The sequence below is a fragment of the Drosophila miranda genome, assembly GCF_003369915.1.
Source record: "Drosophila miranda strain MSH22 chromosome Y unlocalized genomic scaffold, D.miranda_PacBio2.1 Contig_Y2_pilon, whole genome shotgun sequence".
Classification (NCBI taxonomy): Eukaryota; Metazoa; Arthropoda; class Insecta; order Diptera; family Drosophilidae; genus Drosophila; species Drosophila miranda.
Genome location: NW_022881614.1, coordinates 949,354 through 965,531, shown reverse-complemented (window position 1 = coordinate 965,531; position 16,178 = coordinate 949,354).

The following is a 16,178-nucleotide window of genomic DNA, read 5'->3' as shown; positions in this document are numbered from 1 at the left end:
CATACTGACTTAGTATCGGGTATAACCGTAGAGTTGCGGTGTCCGCAGCAACTCACAACGTTCCCCCTCGTTTTTTTTGTCTTATTCTTGCTATTTTTTATACCCGATACTCAAAATGAGTATTGGGGTATATTAGATTTGTGGTAAAAGTGGATGTGTGTAACGTCCAGAAGGAATCGTTTCCGACCCCATAAAGTATATATATTCTTGATCAGCATCAATAGCCGAGTCGATTGAGCCCTGTCTGTCTGTCCGTCCGTCCGTCTGTCCGTCTGTCCGTCCCCTTCAGCGCCTAGTGCTCAAAGACTATAAGAGCTAGAGCAACGATGTTTTGGATCCAGACTTCTGTGATATGTCACTGCTACAAAAATATTTCAAAACTTCGCCCCGCCCACTTCCGCCCCCACAAAAGACGAAAATCTGTGGCATCCACAATTTTAAAGATATGAGAAAACCAAAAACGTAGAATTGTAGAGAATGATCATATCTTTAAGACTGCGGAATCTGAATTGGATCTTATCATTATTATAGCCAGCATCAAGAAAACAATTTCATTTTTTCTCGCCCTGTCTCTCTCTAACACACACGTAGCATAGGCGGCTTTGCTTAGAGTAAAACATTAGCGCCTAGATCTCAGAGACTACAAAAGCTAGAGCAACCAAATTTGGTATCCACACTCCTAATATATCGGACCAAGACGAGTTTGTTTCAAAATTTCGCCACACCCCCTTCCGCCCCCGCACAGGACGAAAATCTGGGGCATCCACACATCTCAGAGACTATTAACGCTAGAGTAACCAAATTTAGTATCCGCACTCCTGTTAAATCTCACTATAAAACGTATATCTCAAAATTTCGCCCCGCCCCCTTCCGCCCACACAAAGGACGAAAATCTGTTGCATCCACAATACTGAGGATACGAGAAAACTAGAAACGCAGAATCATAGATAATGACATATCTATCAGATTGCTGAATCTGGATCAGATCAGATAATTTTTATAGCCAAAAGGAACAAATCAATTTGCAGTGGCTACGCAGCGCCCGACGTCACGCTCAGACTGATTTTGACTTGACCTGGCATGGAATGCTACAATGGCGTCCAATGACATCTATTTGTAGCCTCTCTTCTCGTCGAACTTCGACTTCGAACCCGCTCTCCTTTCGACGAGGAAGTCTGACCTGGCTCTGACCCACTCTCTGATCCCAGGCCCTCTTTGCCGACTGTTAAAGAGAATTTCTCTTGCCTCTCGTCAGATGGTGCCTAATTTTCGGCGGACCCCCAAAAACCCTAGGCCTCCTCACAGCAGCTACAAGCCTCACCGTACAACTCCCCCCTGCCAAGATCAGACTTGGGGTGCAGAAGGCTCACAAGGATGAACCGCTTGTCGCTGTTATTGGCGGATATCTTTCCCGTGGTATTTCCCAATGATTCGGCCCTGCAGATCTTCCAACTCATAAAGCGAATTTCCGAGCTTTCTCCGAACTCTAGCCTTCACGAAAGCGTGGTCAAGCTTAGCGTTGTATCCAGCTTGGAAGTTGCTTTGTTTAAAATTCCTTCTATAAACTTCCTGCCCAACCTGGTATACTACCTCTCTTGATCTTAGATTGTACTGCTTTTCATTACGAGCATTTTGCTTATCCATTACTTCACGTGCTTTCTTCCTGACCAACTCCAAGGAATCCTCTTTTGTGAAAGCTACCGCCCTGTCTTCCAACATCTCCAGCGATCTCAGCAAAGAGTAAGTGCCACCAGAAGTGATCATCTGCTGACCAAACACCATGTAATATGGCGTAGCGCCTACTCCCGAGTGGATGGACGATCTCAGCGCACAACAAATGCTGCTTAAATTCTCGTCCCAATCTTTTTGATCCGGACGCACATACGCTCTGATGGCGGCAATCACTGAGCGATTGACTCTCTCGGAGGCATTTGCCTGTGGCGCGTGTACCGCTGTCAAGGTATGTGAGATACGGTGGCTTTTTAAAAGGCTTTGGAATTTTTCAGCCCTGAATTGGGATCAATTGTCGGACACTATGGTTTCGGGCACCCCGAAAGTATGAAAGAGATCCTCCCGCAAGTATTTGATAACTACATCAGCTGACAGCTTCTTAACGGCTTTGAGGAAAACAAATTTAGAATAATGATCTAACACGATAAAAATAGCGACGTGACCACTTCGAGACCTAGGATATGGCCCAAGAAAATCAATGTAAAGTCGCTGAAAGAATCTTTGTGATTCGGCCGGCTTTCCCATGGGTGGCCGCAAAGTAAAGTTCGGCGCTTTTGTGGTCTTACATTCACTGCAATTGTTCACATAAGCTTTGACGTCGTTAACCAATCCTGGCCAAAAGTAGTACCTACGGACGCGCTCCAAGGTCCTATGAATACCCCCATGCGAGGCTAACGGATCATCATGTGACTGTTTTAAGATGTCGCTGATCAAATCCTTAGACACCCATAATTTCCAGGCAAACGAGTCATGAAGTAAGTCGCCATTCGCATGCTCAGCTCTTCGGTAAACTAAGTTGTCGACCACTTTTACGTCTGGCAATCGTTCCTGGTTGCTCTCTACACGCTCCACCAATTCACGATACCCTGCCGCTCTGAAGTGAGGAGATTCTAGATCCACCAGAAGCCCATTACTCTTGTCTATCGCTGCGATCTCATCCTGGTGAACCCTTGACAATGCATCTGGGACTATGTTCTGGGTTCCCTTTCGGTGCTCGATGCTAAATCGGAAACCTTGCAATTTTAGTGCCCATCGAGCTAACCTCGAGTGCAGATCATTTTGGGACATCAACCACTTCAGTGATGCATGATCCGTTATCACGGTGAATTGCTGACCTTCGACATAAGCTCTGAACTTTTTTATGCACACTAAGGCCGCCAGGCACTCTAGCTCGGTCACTGTATAATTGCGCTGGGCTTTATTCAGCTTTTTAGACACGAAACCTGTCGGCATTTCATCCCCTTCCTCCGTCTTCTGGACTAGTACACCCCCTACTCCCGTATTGCTCGCATCGCAATGTATATAGAAGGGCTTTCCAAAGTCAGGACTTCTTAAAACTGGAGCCTTGCACAGCGTTTCTTTCAATTTCTCAAAAGCCTCTATTCCACCCTGGGACATGACGAATTATTTTTTTTGTTTTAGCAAGTCTGTTAAAGGGCGGATAGCGAAGCAAAATCATGTATAAATTTCCTATACCACCCGGCCATTCCAAGGAAGCTCCTCAGGGCTCGGAGAGTTCTTGGGAGAGGAAACTTAGTAATAGCGGAAATCTTTTCCGGGTCTGTTTTAATACCGCCTTCGCCAATTACGTGGCCTAGATATTTTACGGATTTCCTACAGAATCTGCTCTTCTCTATATTTATGGTCAGCCCTGCGTGACGGATGTGTTCTGCCACCGAACGCAGTACCTCAAGATGCGAGGGAAATGTGTCTGAAATGACAAGCAGGTCATCTAAGTAGACAAACACTTGATTTCGAAGAGCTGCAGGTATTACCTTATCCATGAGTCTGGACATGGTTTGTGAGGCGTTGCATAAACCAAAAGGCATGACCTTGTATTGGTACAACGGCCTCCCTGGTATGGTGAATGCAGTCTTGTCTCTCGACGCCACCTCCAAAGGTATTTGCCAAAATGCATCTTTCAAGTCCAGGCTAGTTCCATATTCTGCCTTGGGCAATCTACTCAAGATGCCATCAATTTGGGGCAACGGGTACGCATCTTTTTCTGTCACCGCGTTTACTTTTCGACTGTCTAGGCAAAGACGGGCTTTTGGACCAGAACCACCGGAGAAGACCAAGCGCTTCCTGACTCCTCATTCACCCCTAATCTCAGCATCCTATCAACTTCCCCGTACAGCAATTTCTCAACGGCCGGTGAGACTGAGAAATGTCTCTGCTTTCCGGGCTTCGCATTCCCCACATCGATGGTATGACAAAGCATATCTGTCCTTCCCAGACCCGACACAGCGAAAGATGGAAATAGGGAAATCACCTGGTTTAACGCTGCCTCCTGAGCAGAAGTAAGTGTATGAACATCTGATCTCTCGCAAATTTCGGAGATCTTCCATTCGGACGGTAATAATTTGAAAAGGGACCAAAAATCAATACCTAAATATAAATCTTGACTTAAATTAGGAATTATGAATAGCTCTATCGTTTTCGACTCCCCGCGGTACTCTATCTTAGTTGTTATCTTGCCTACTATTTGATGATTCTTTCCATCTGCCGTAAAAGCATTGGACGACACCACTTTAAATGGTTTCTTACTGCATACTACCTCCTTTGCCAATTGACCACCCACGCAACTCATTCCGGCGCCAGTATCTAGCAATCCTACTACGGTTCTATCCAGTAACTTGACCTCGGCATACGGCCTCTTATCTCCTTCCTTTTTCCTTATTTCATTAATACATTTGAGAGATTTAAAATGGGCCTTAATTCTACGTGCATTTCTAGTTAATCTCCTTGACTTAACAATTTCCACTGGAGGGGCTAACTTCTTACCCTCTATCAAATTTATATGCAATCCCACTATCGGTGGCTCCGCCTCCCAAAAATCCCGAGAAGGCTCTTCTTGCGTTTTGCCACTTGCTACATCTAGTTTTGTTTCGCCGACCCCCTCTGCGGAACACTGGTCAGCCGACGAGACTCTGCCGTGTTCTACTTGGTGTTTTTTTGACACTTTTTGCAAGATGGCTTATACGTGTTCGGCGCTCCGCAGCCAAAGCAGAATATTTTCCGTTTAGCAACGCAGTCGCGGTAACGGTGTCCTTCTTTTCGACAATTCCAACACACCAAGGATAAAGCTGCTATCTCCTCCCCAAACTCCGATTCCGAGAATTCTTCCGCATCCTCTCCCAAGGCTTCGTCCACTAGCTCCGAGATTTGCTTTCGAAATGGAGCAGGTTTGTGATAGCCGACGCACCTCTTCCATAAAACATTCTCGCCTCCGACATATATCCCGTAGTGCTTCTATTGAGTCTATTTTCTGATTCAGGATCTCATGCTGTATTTCCGGCCGCAAATTTCGACGAACGATCTCGACCAGAGTTTTATGAGAAAGAGGCTGCTCTAACCTGGCAGTGAGCTTTTGGATTGCGTCAAAAAATACCTCGAAAGTCTGTTTTTATACCCGATACTCAAAATGAGTATTGGGGTATATTAGATTTGTGGTAAAAGTGGATGTGTGTAACATCCAGAAGGAATCGTTTCCGACCCCATAAAGTATATATATTCTTGATCAGCATCAATAGCCGAGTCGATTGAGCCCTGTCTGTCTGTCCGTCTGTCCGTCCGTCCGTCCGTCCGTCCGTCCGTCCGTCCGTCCGTCCGTCCCCTTCAGCGCCTAGTGCTCAAAGACTATAAGAGCTAGAGCAACGATGTTTTGGATCCAGACTTCTGTGATATGTCACTGCTACAAAAATATTTCAAAACTTCGCCCCGCCCACTTCCGCACCCACAAAGGACGAAAATCTGTGGCATCCACATTTTTAAAGATACGATAAAACCAAAAACGCAGAATCGTAGAGGATGACTATATGTTCTAGAGTGTAAAATCTCAATCAGATCGTATAATTATTATAGCCAGAATCAAGAAAACAATTTCATTCTTTCTCGCTCTGTCTCTCTCTAACACACAGGTTTCATGGTCGGTTTCGCCAATTGCAAAATATGAGTTCAAGGATCTCAGAACCTATAAGAGCCAGAGCAACCAAATTTGGTATCCACACTCCTGTGATATCGGACCTTGACCGTTTCGTGTCCAAATTTCGCCACACCCCCGTCCGCCCCCGCAAAGGACGAAAATCTGGGGCATACACAAATCTCAGTAACTATTAAGGCTAGAGTAACCAAATTTGGTAACCGCACTTCTGTTAGATCTCACTATAAAACGTATATCTCAGAATTTCACCCCACCCCCTTCCGCCCACACAAATTACGAAAATCTGTTGCATCCACAATATTGCACATTCGAGAAAACTAAAAACGCAGAATCATAGATAATGGCCATATCTATCAGATTGCTGAATCTGGATCAGATCAGATCATTTTTATAGCCAATAGGAACAAATCAATTTGCAGTGGCTACGCAGCGCCCGACGTCACGCTCAGACTGATTTTCTGTCTCTCTCGCACGCACTCTTTGTCGTGTCGTTTAATATTAGCGGCGTCTGCCGGAGGAGAGCCATACTGACTTAGTATCGGGTATAACCGTAGAGTTGCGGTGTCCGCAGCAACTCACAACGTTACCCCTCGATTTTGTCTTATTCTTGCTATTTTTTTTTTTTTTTTCTTTTGGACCAGGCTAGATCTCTGTGACAATTTCAACTTCGATCAGCCACTAACTGCCGAACACTTTTTCCTCTCAGCCTCCCCCCTACGCGCGGGGTATGGACGCATACGCGGAGCGATGAAACAAACCGACGCGGCTGCCGTCTGCCGGGCACTAGCTGGCCTCTCCTCTCTGGCTCGCCGAATTGCTCCAAGGCGACGTCCCAAAGCTCCGGCGAATTTCTATGACCTGCAGCTGGTTGTCGTGGAAGACAAGCCTCCTCCAATTTCCAACCTAGGGAAATTTGCACACACAGAACACCTTTATACACTTCACTCGGCTGTTTTTCTTTTCAACTTACCCAAACGGGTGCCCCGTCGAAAGGGTGTATTGCAAGGGTATCACTGTACAACGCCTCACTGCCTAAGATATATTTCCTTGTCGTTATTTCATTTAAAAGGTTTCTCTCTCTTTTTATACCCGATACTCAAAATGAGTATTGGGGTATATTAGATTTGTGGTAAAAGTGGATGTGTGTAACGTCCAGAAGAAATCGTTTCCGACCCCATAAAGTATATATATATTCTTGATCTGCATCAATAGCCGAGTCGATTGAGCCCTGTCTGTCTGTCCGTCTGTCCGTCCCCTTCAGCGCCTAATGCTCAAAGACTATAAGAGCTAGAGCAACGATGTTTTGGATCCAGATTTTTGTGATATGTCACTGCTACAAGAATATTTCAAAACTTCGCCCCGCCCACTTGCGCCCCCACAAAGGACGAAAATCTGTGGCATCCACAATTTTAAAGATACGAGAAAAACAAAAACGCAGAATCGTAGAGGATGACTATATCTTTTAGACTGCGAAATCTGAACCAGATCGTATAATTATTATAGCCAGAATCAAGAAAACTATTTCATTCTTTCTCGCTCTGTCTCTCTCTAACACACAGGTTTCATGGTCGGTTTTGCCAATTGCGAAATATGAGTTCAAGGATCTCAGAACCCATAAGAGCTAGAGCAACCAAATTTGGTATCCACACTCCTGTGGTATCGGACCTTGACCGTTTTGTGTCAAAATTTCGCCACACCCCCTTCCGCCCCCGCACAGGACGAAAATCTGGGGCATCCACACATCTCAGAGACTATTAACGCTAGAGTAACCAAATTTAGTATCCGCACTCCTGTTAAATCTCACTATAAAACGTATATCTCAAAATTTCGCCCCACCCCCTTCCGCCCACACAAAGGACGAAAATCTGTTGCATCCACAATACTGAGGATACGAGAAAACTAGAAACGCAGAATCATAGATAATGACATATCTATCAGATTGCTGAATCTGGATCAGATCAGATAATTTTTATAGCCAAAAGGAACAAATCAATTTGCAGTGGCTACGCAGCGCCCGACGTCACGCTCAGACTGATTTTGACTTGACCTGGCTTGGAATGCTACAATGGCGTCCAATGACATATATTTGTAGCCTCTCTTCTCGTCGAACTTCGACTTCGAACCCGCTCTCCTTTCGACGAGGAAGTCTGACCTGGCTCTGACCCACTCTCTGATCCCAGGCCCTCTTTGCCGACTGTTGAAGAGAATTTCTCTTGCCTCTCGTCAGATGGTGCCTAATTTTCGGCGGACCCCCAAAAACCCTAGGCCTCCTCACAGCAGCTACAAGCCTCACCGTACACCTCCCCCCTGCCCAGATCAGACTTGGGGGGCAGAAGGCTCACAAGGATGAACCGCTTGTCGCTGTTATTGGCGGATATCTTTCCCGTGGTATTTCCCAATGATTCGGCCCTGCAGATCTTCCAACTCATAAAGCGAATTTCCGAGCTTTCTCCGAACTCTAGCCTTCACGAAAGCGTGGTCAAGCTTAGCGTTGTATCCAGCTTGGAAGTTGCTTTGTTTAAAATTCCTTCTATAAACTTCCTGCCCAACCTGGTATACTACCTCTCTTGATCTTAGATTGTACTGCTTTTCATTACGAGCATTTTGCTTATCCATTACTTCACGTGCTTTCTTCCTGACCAACTCCAAGGAATCCTCTTTTGTGAAAGCTACCGCCCTGTCTTCCAACATCTCCAGCGATCTCAGCAAAGAGTAAGTGCCACCAGAAGTGATCATCTGCTGACCAAACACCATGTAATATGGCGTAGCGCCTACTCCCGAGTGGATGGACGATCTCAGCGCACAACAAATGCTGCTTAAATTCTCGTCCCAAGGTATGTGAGATACGGTGGCTTTTTAAAAGGCTTTGGAATTTTTCAGCCCTGAATTGGGATCAATTGTCGGACACTATGGTGTCGGGCACCCCGAAAGTATGAAAGAGATCCTCCCGCAAGTATTTGATAACTACATCAGCTGTCAGCTTCTTAACGGCTTTGAGGAAAACAAATTTAGAATAATGATCTAACACGATAAAAATAGCGACGTGACCACTTCGAGACCTAGGATATGGCCCAAGAAAATCAATGTAAAGTCGCTGAAAGAATCTTTGTGATTCGGCCGGCTTTCCCATGGGTGGCCGCAAAGTAAAGTTCGGCGCTTTTGTGGTCTTACATTCACTGCAATTGTTCACATAAGCTTTGACGTCGTTAACCAATCCTGGCCAAAAGTAGTACCTACGGACGCGCTCCAAGGTCTTATGAATACCCCCATGCGAGGCTAACGGATCATCATGTGACTGTTTTAAGATGTCGCTGATCAAATCCTTAGACACCCATAATTTCCAGGCAAACGAGTCATGAAGTAAGTCGCCATTCGCATGCTCAGCTCTTCGGTAAACTAAGTTGTCGACCACTTTTACGTCTGGCAATCGTTCCTGGTTGCTCTCTACACGCTCCACCAATTCACGATACCCTGCCGCTCTGAAGTGAGGAGATTCTAGATCCACCAGAAGCCCATTACTCTTGTCTATCGCTGCGATCTCATCCTGGTGAACCCTTGACAATGCATCTGGGACTATGTTCTGGGTTCCCTTTCGGTGCTCGATGCTAAATCGGAAACCTTGCAATTTTAGTGCCAATCGAGCTAACCTCGAGTGCAGATCATTTTGGGACATCAACCACTTCAGTGATGCATGATCCGTTATCACGGTGAATTGCTGACCTTCGACATAAGCTCTGAACTTTTTTATGCACACTAAGGCCGCCAGGCACTCTAGCTCGGTCACTGTATAATTGCGCTGGGCTTTATTCAGCTTTTTAGACACGAAAGCTATCGGCATTTCATCCCCTTCCTCCGTCTTCTGGACTAGTACACCCCCTACTCCCGTATTGCTCGCATCGCAATGTATATAGAAGGGCTTTCCAAAGTCAGGACTTCTTAAAACTGGAGCCTTGCACAGCGTTTCTTTCAATTTCTCAAAAGCCTCTATTCCACCCTGGGACATGACGAATTATTTTTTTTGTTTTAGCAAGTCTGTTAAAGGGGCGGATAGCGAAGCAAAATCATGTATAAATTTCCTATACCACCCGGCCATTCCAAGGAAGCTCCTCAGGGCTCGGAGAGTTCTTGGGAGAGGAAACTTAGTAATAGCGGAAATCTTTTCCGGGTCTGTTTTAATACCGCCTTCGCCAATTACGTAACCTAGATATATTACGGATTTCCTACAGAATCTGCTCTTCTCTATATTTATGGTCAGCCCTGCGTGACGGATGTGTTCTGCCACCGAACGCAGTACCTCAAGATGCGAGGGAAATGTGTCTGAAATGACAAGCAGGTCATCTAAGTAGACAAACACTTGATTTCGAAGAGCTGCAGGTATTACCTTATCCATGAGTCTGGACATGGTTTGTGAGGCGTTGCATAAACCAAAAGGCATGACCTTGTATTGGTACAACGGCCTCCCTGGTATGGTGAATGCAGTCTTGTCTCTCGACGCCACCTCCAAAGGTATTTGCCAAAATGCATCTTTCAAGTCCAGGCTAGTTACATATTCTGCCTTGGGCAATCTACTCAAGATGCCATCAATTTGGGGCAACGGGTACGCATCTTTTTCTGTCACCGCGTTTACTTTTCGACTGTCTAGGCAAAGACGGGCTTTTGGACCAGAACCACCGGAGAAGACCAAGCGCTTCCTGACTCCTCATTCACCCCTAATCTCAGCATCCTATCAACTTCCCCGTACAGCAATTTCTCAACGGCCGGTGAGACTGAGAAATGTCTCTGCTTTCCGGGCTTCGCATTCCCCACATCGATGGTATGACAAAGCATATCTGTCCTTCCCAGCCCCGACACAGCGAAAGATGGAAATAGGGAAATCACCTGGTTTAACGCTGCCTCCTGAGCAGAAGTAAGTGTATGAACATCTGATCTCTCGCAAATTTCGGAGATCTTCCATTCGGACGGTAATAATTTGAAAAGGGACCAAAAATCAATACCTAAATATAAATCTTGACTTAAATTAGGAATTATGAATAGCTCTATCGTTTTCGACTCCCCGCGGTACTCTATCTTAGTTGTTATCTTGCCTACTATTTGATGATTCTTTCCATCTGCCGTAAAAGCATTGGACGACACCACTTTAAATGGTTTCTTACTGCATACTACCTCCTTTGCCAATTGACCACCCACGCAACTCATTCCGGCGCCAGTATCTAGCAATCCTACTACGGTTCTATCCAGTAACTTGACCTCGGCATACGGCCTCTTATCTCCTTCCTTTTTCCTTATTTCATTAATACATTTGAGAGATTTAAAATGGGCCTTAATTCTACGTGCATTTCTAGTTAATCTCCTTGACTTAACAATTTCCACTGGAGGTGCTAACTTCTTACCCTCTATCAAATTTATATGCCATCCCACTATCGGTGGCTCCGCCTCCCAAAAATCCCGAGAAGGCTCTTCTTGCGTTTTGCTACATCTAGTTTTGTTTCGCCGACCCCCTCTGCGGAACACTGGTCAGCCGACGAGACTCTGCCGTGTTCTCCTTGGTGTTTTTTTGACACTTTTTGCAAGATGGCTTATACGTGTTCGGCGCTCCGCAGCCAAAACAGAATATTTTCCGTTTAGCAACGCAGTCGCGGTAACGGTGTCCTTCTTTTCGACAATTCCAACACACCAAGGATAAAGCTGCTATCTCCTCCCCAAACTCCGATTCCGAGAATTCTTCCGCATCCTCTCCCAAGGCTTCGTCCACTAGCTCCGAGATTTGCTTTCGAAATGGAGCAGGTTTTTGATAGCCGACGCACCTCTTCCATAAAACATTCTCGCCTCCGACATATATCCCGTAGTGCTTCTATTGAGTCTATTTTCTGATTCAGGATCTCATGCTGTATTTCCGGCCGCAAATTTCGACGAACGATCTCGACCAGAGTTTTATGAGAAAGAGGCTGCTCTAACCTGGCAGTGAGCTTTTGGATTGCGTCAAAAAATACCTCGAAAGTCTGTTTTTATACCCGATACTCAAAATGAGTATTGGGGTATATTAGATTTGTGGTAAAAGTGGATGTGTGTAACGTCCAGAAGGAATCGTTTCCGACCCCATAAAGTATATATATTCTTGATCAGCATCAATAGCCGAGTCGATTGAGCCCTGTCTGTCTGTCCGTCTGTCCGTCCGTCCGTCCGTCCGTCCGTCCCCTTCAGCGCCTAGTGCTCAAAGACTATAAGAGCTAGAGCAACGATGTTTTGGATCCAGACTTCTGTGATATGTCACTGCTACAAAAATATTTCAAAACTTCGCCCCGCCCACTTCCGCACCCACAAAGGACGAAAATCTGTGGCATCCACATTTTTAAAGATACGATAAAACCAAAAACGCCGAAACGTAGAGGATGACTATATGTTCTAGAGTGTAAAATTATGTATAAAATTATAATAATTATGTATAATTATTATAGCCAGAATCAAGAAAACAATTTCATTCTTTCTCGCTCTGTCTCTCTCTAACACACAGGTTTCATGGTCGGTTTCGCCAATTGCAAAATATGAGTTCAAGGATCTCAGAACCTATAAGAGCCAGAGCAACCAAATTTGGTATCCACACTCCTGTGATATCGGACCTTGACCGTTTCGTGTCCAAATTTCGCCACACCCCCGTCCGCCCCCGCAAAGGACGAAAATCTGGGGCATACACAAATCTCAGAGACTATTAAGGCTAGAGTAACCAAATTTGGTAACCGCACTTCTGTTAGATCTCACTATAAAACGTATATCTCAGAATTTCACCCCACCCCCTTCCGCCCACACAAATTACGAAAATCTGTTGCATCCACAATATTGCACATTCGAGAAAACTAAAAACGCAGAATCATAGATAATGGCCATATCTATCAGATTGCTGAATCTGGATCAGATCAGATCATTTTTATAGCCAATAGGAACAAATCAATTTGCAGTGGCTAAGCAGCGCCCGACGTCACGCTCAGACTGATTTTCTGTCTCTCTCGCACGCACTCTTTGTCGTGTCGTTTAATATTAGCGGCGTCTGCCGGAGGAGAGCCATACTGACTTAGTATCGGGTATAACCGTAGAGTTGCGGTGTCCGCAGCAACTCACAACGTTCCCCCTCGATTTTGTCTTATTCTTGCTATTTTTTTTTTTGTTTCTTTTGGACCAGGCTAGATCTCTGTGACAATTTCAACTTCGATCAGCCACTAACTGCCGAACACTTTTTCCTCTCTGCCTCCCCCTACGCGCGGGGTATGGACGCATACGCGGAGCGATGAAACAAACCGACGCGGCTGCCGTCTGCCGGGCACTAGCTGGCCTCTCCTCTCTGGCTCGCCGAATTGCTCCAAGGCGACGTCCCAAAGCTCCGGCGAATTTCTATGACCTGCAGCTGGTTGTCGTGGAAGACGAGCCTCCTCCAATTTCCAACCTAGGGAAATTTGCACACACAGAACACCTTTATACACTTCACTCGGCTGTTTTTCTTTTCAACTTACCCAAACGGGTGCCCCGTCGAAAGGGTGTATTGCAAGGGTATCACTGTACAACGCCTCACTGCCTGAGATATATTTCCTTGTCGTTATTTCATTTAAAAGGTTTCTCTCTCTTTTTATACCCGATACTCAAAATGAGTATTGGGGTATATTAGATTTGTGGTAAAAGTGGATGTGTGTAACGTCCAGAAGAAATCGTTTCCGACCCCATAAAGTATATATATATTCTTGATCTGCATCAATAGCCGAGTCGATTGAGCCCTGTCTGTCTGTCCGTCTGTCCGTCCCCTTCAGCGCCTAATGCTCAAAGACTATAAGAGCTAGAGCAACGATGTTTTGGATCCAGATTTTTGTGATATGTCACTGCTACAAGAATATTTCAAAACTTCGCCCCGCCCACTTGCGCCCCCACAAAGGACGAAAATCTGTGGCATCCACAATTTTAAAGATACGAGAAAAACAAAAACGCAGAATCGTAGAGGATGACTATATCTTTTAGACTGCGAAATCTGAACCAGATCGTATAATTATTATAGCCAGAATCAAGAAAACTATTTCATTCTTTCTCGCTCTGTCTCTCTCTAACACACAGGTTTCATGGTCGGTTTTGCCAATTGCGAAATATGAGTTCAAGGATCTCAGAACCCATAAGAGCTAGAGCAACCAAATTTGGTATCCACACTCCTGTGGTATCGGACCTTGACCGTTTTGTGTCAAAACTTCGCCCCGCCCACTTCCGCCCCCACAAAGGACGAAAATCTGTGGCATCCACATTTTTAAAGATACGATAAAACCAAAAACGCAGAATCGGCGAGGATGAGCATATCTTCTACAGTGCAAAATCTGAACCAGATCGTATAATGATTATAGCCAGAATCAAGAAAACAATTTCATTCTTTCTCGCTCTGTCTCTCTCTAACACACAGGTTTCATGGTCGGTTTTGTCAATTGCAAAATATGAGTTCAAGGATCTCAGAACCTATAAGAGCCAGAGCAACCAAATTTGGTATCCACACTCCTGTGATATCGGACCTTGACCGTTTCGTGTCCAAATTACGCCACACCCCCTTCCGCCCCCGCAAAGGACGAAAATCTGGGGCATCCACAAATCTCAGAGACTATAAAGGCTAGAGTAACCAAATTTGGTATCCGCACTTCTGTTAGATCTCACTATAAAACGTATATCTCAGAATTTCGCCATACCCCCTTCCGCCCCCACAAAAGACGAAAATCTGTTGCATCCACAATATTGCACATTCGAGAAAACTAAAAACGCAGAATCATAGATAATGACCATATCTATCAGATTGCTGAATCTGGATCAGATCGGATCATTTTTGTAGCCAAAAGCAAGAAATCAATTTTCAGTGGCTACGCAGCGCCCGACGTCACGGTCAGACTGATTTTCTGTCTCTCTCGCACGCACTCTTTGTCGTGTGGTTCAATATTAGCGGCGTCTGCCGGAGGAGAGCCATACTGACTTAGTATCGGGTATAACTGTAGAGTTGCGGTGTCCGCAGCAACTCACAACGTTCCCCCTCGTTCTCTTTGTTTCCTATCGCGAATCATCTGTCTGATGTCTACGTCCGTCCGGGAATCCCTAAACTGCTTCCTCAACGCATCCACCGCACTGAGCCAACTGTCTTGTGATACCTCCAATAAAAATCAGATGCTTTCCCTTCAAACAGAGTGTTTGCATGGCTGCACAACAGCATAAAGTTCCCTTCCAACGTTTGATGGGTAAGGGCCTCTACTCGGTATATAAATGAATCCACGCTTAAGGAGTCTGAGGCTCCCGAAAAGCGAAGCTTCCAATTATTCATTATATGACCCACCTTGTCAGGTCTCTGAGCTAAGTCAGATACTGCTGATCTAGAGAGCGAAGTCCGGAGTGGAGGGGTGTAAACTCGGGAATTTCTAGCAATTGGTCCAAAGAAGCGTTCCTATTCAGGCGCCCTACTGACGGCTGCGGAATTTGCGCATTAGAAGCTAACCGAGCTTCGACAGTGGTACTTATCATTTGAGACATCTTCTCCGTCAGGTTGATAAGTAATTCATTCTGCATACCCCTAATAGCCGCCGTGATCTCCCTAGACACTTGATTTGAGCTAACCGCTTGATTTGAAGTAGACGCTTGACCATCGACCCCGCTTGGGATTGCTTACTGCCTCCCGCGAGAACTGACATTGTCTGCTGTCTAGTCTTGCCAGGCACCAGAGGAGGCTGACCAACCGTTGGGGCAATACAAACCGCATTGCAAACTGGACAGGTTGTTTGGGTCTTAAGGTATGTTCGCATGCATGTTTTATGGAATTCATGCTGACAAGGAGTTCTATAAACATCTTCGGGGGCCATTGTGTCTTTGCACAGCCTGCAACAGATTGCTGAGGCGCTTGCCCCTTCATCATCAGACCGATCCAATCCCATCTCTCTTTTTATAGGTGTTTACTAAAAAAAACTATCTGCTTAACTCTGAAATGATATGTATGTATGTTTTCTTATATATATGTAATGAAGAAAATTTAAAAGTGAAATAAAATTTGAATATTAATTAAAACGAGGGGGAACGTTGTGAGTTGCTGCGGACACCGAAACTCTACAGTTATACCCGATACTAAGTCAGTATGGCTCTCCTCCGGCAGACGCCGCTAATATTAAACGACACGACAAAGAGTGCGTGCGAGAGAGACAGAAAATCAGTCTGAGCGTGACGTCGGGCGCTGCGTGGCCACTGCAAATTGATTTCTTGCTTTTGGCTACAAAAATGATCCGATATGATCCAGATTCAGCAATCTGATAGATATAGTCATTATCTATGATTCTGCGTTTTTAGTTTGTGGGGGCGGAAGGGGTGGGGCGAAATTCTGAGATATACGTTTTATAGTGAGATCTAACAGAAGTGCGGATACCAAATTTGGTTACTCTAGCCTTAATAGTCTCTGAGATTTGTGGATGCCCCAGATTTTCGTCCTTTGCGGGGGCGGACGGGGGTGTGGCGAAATTTG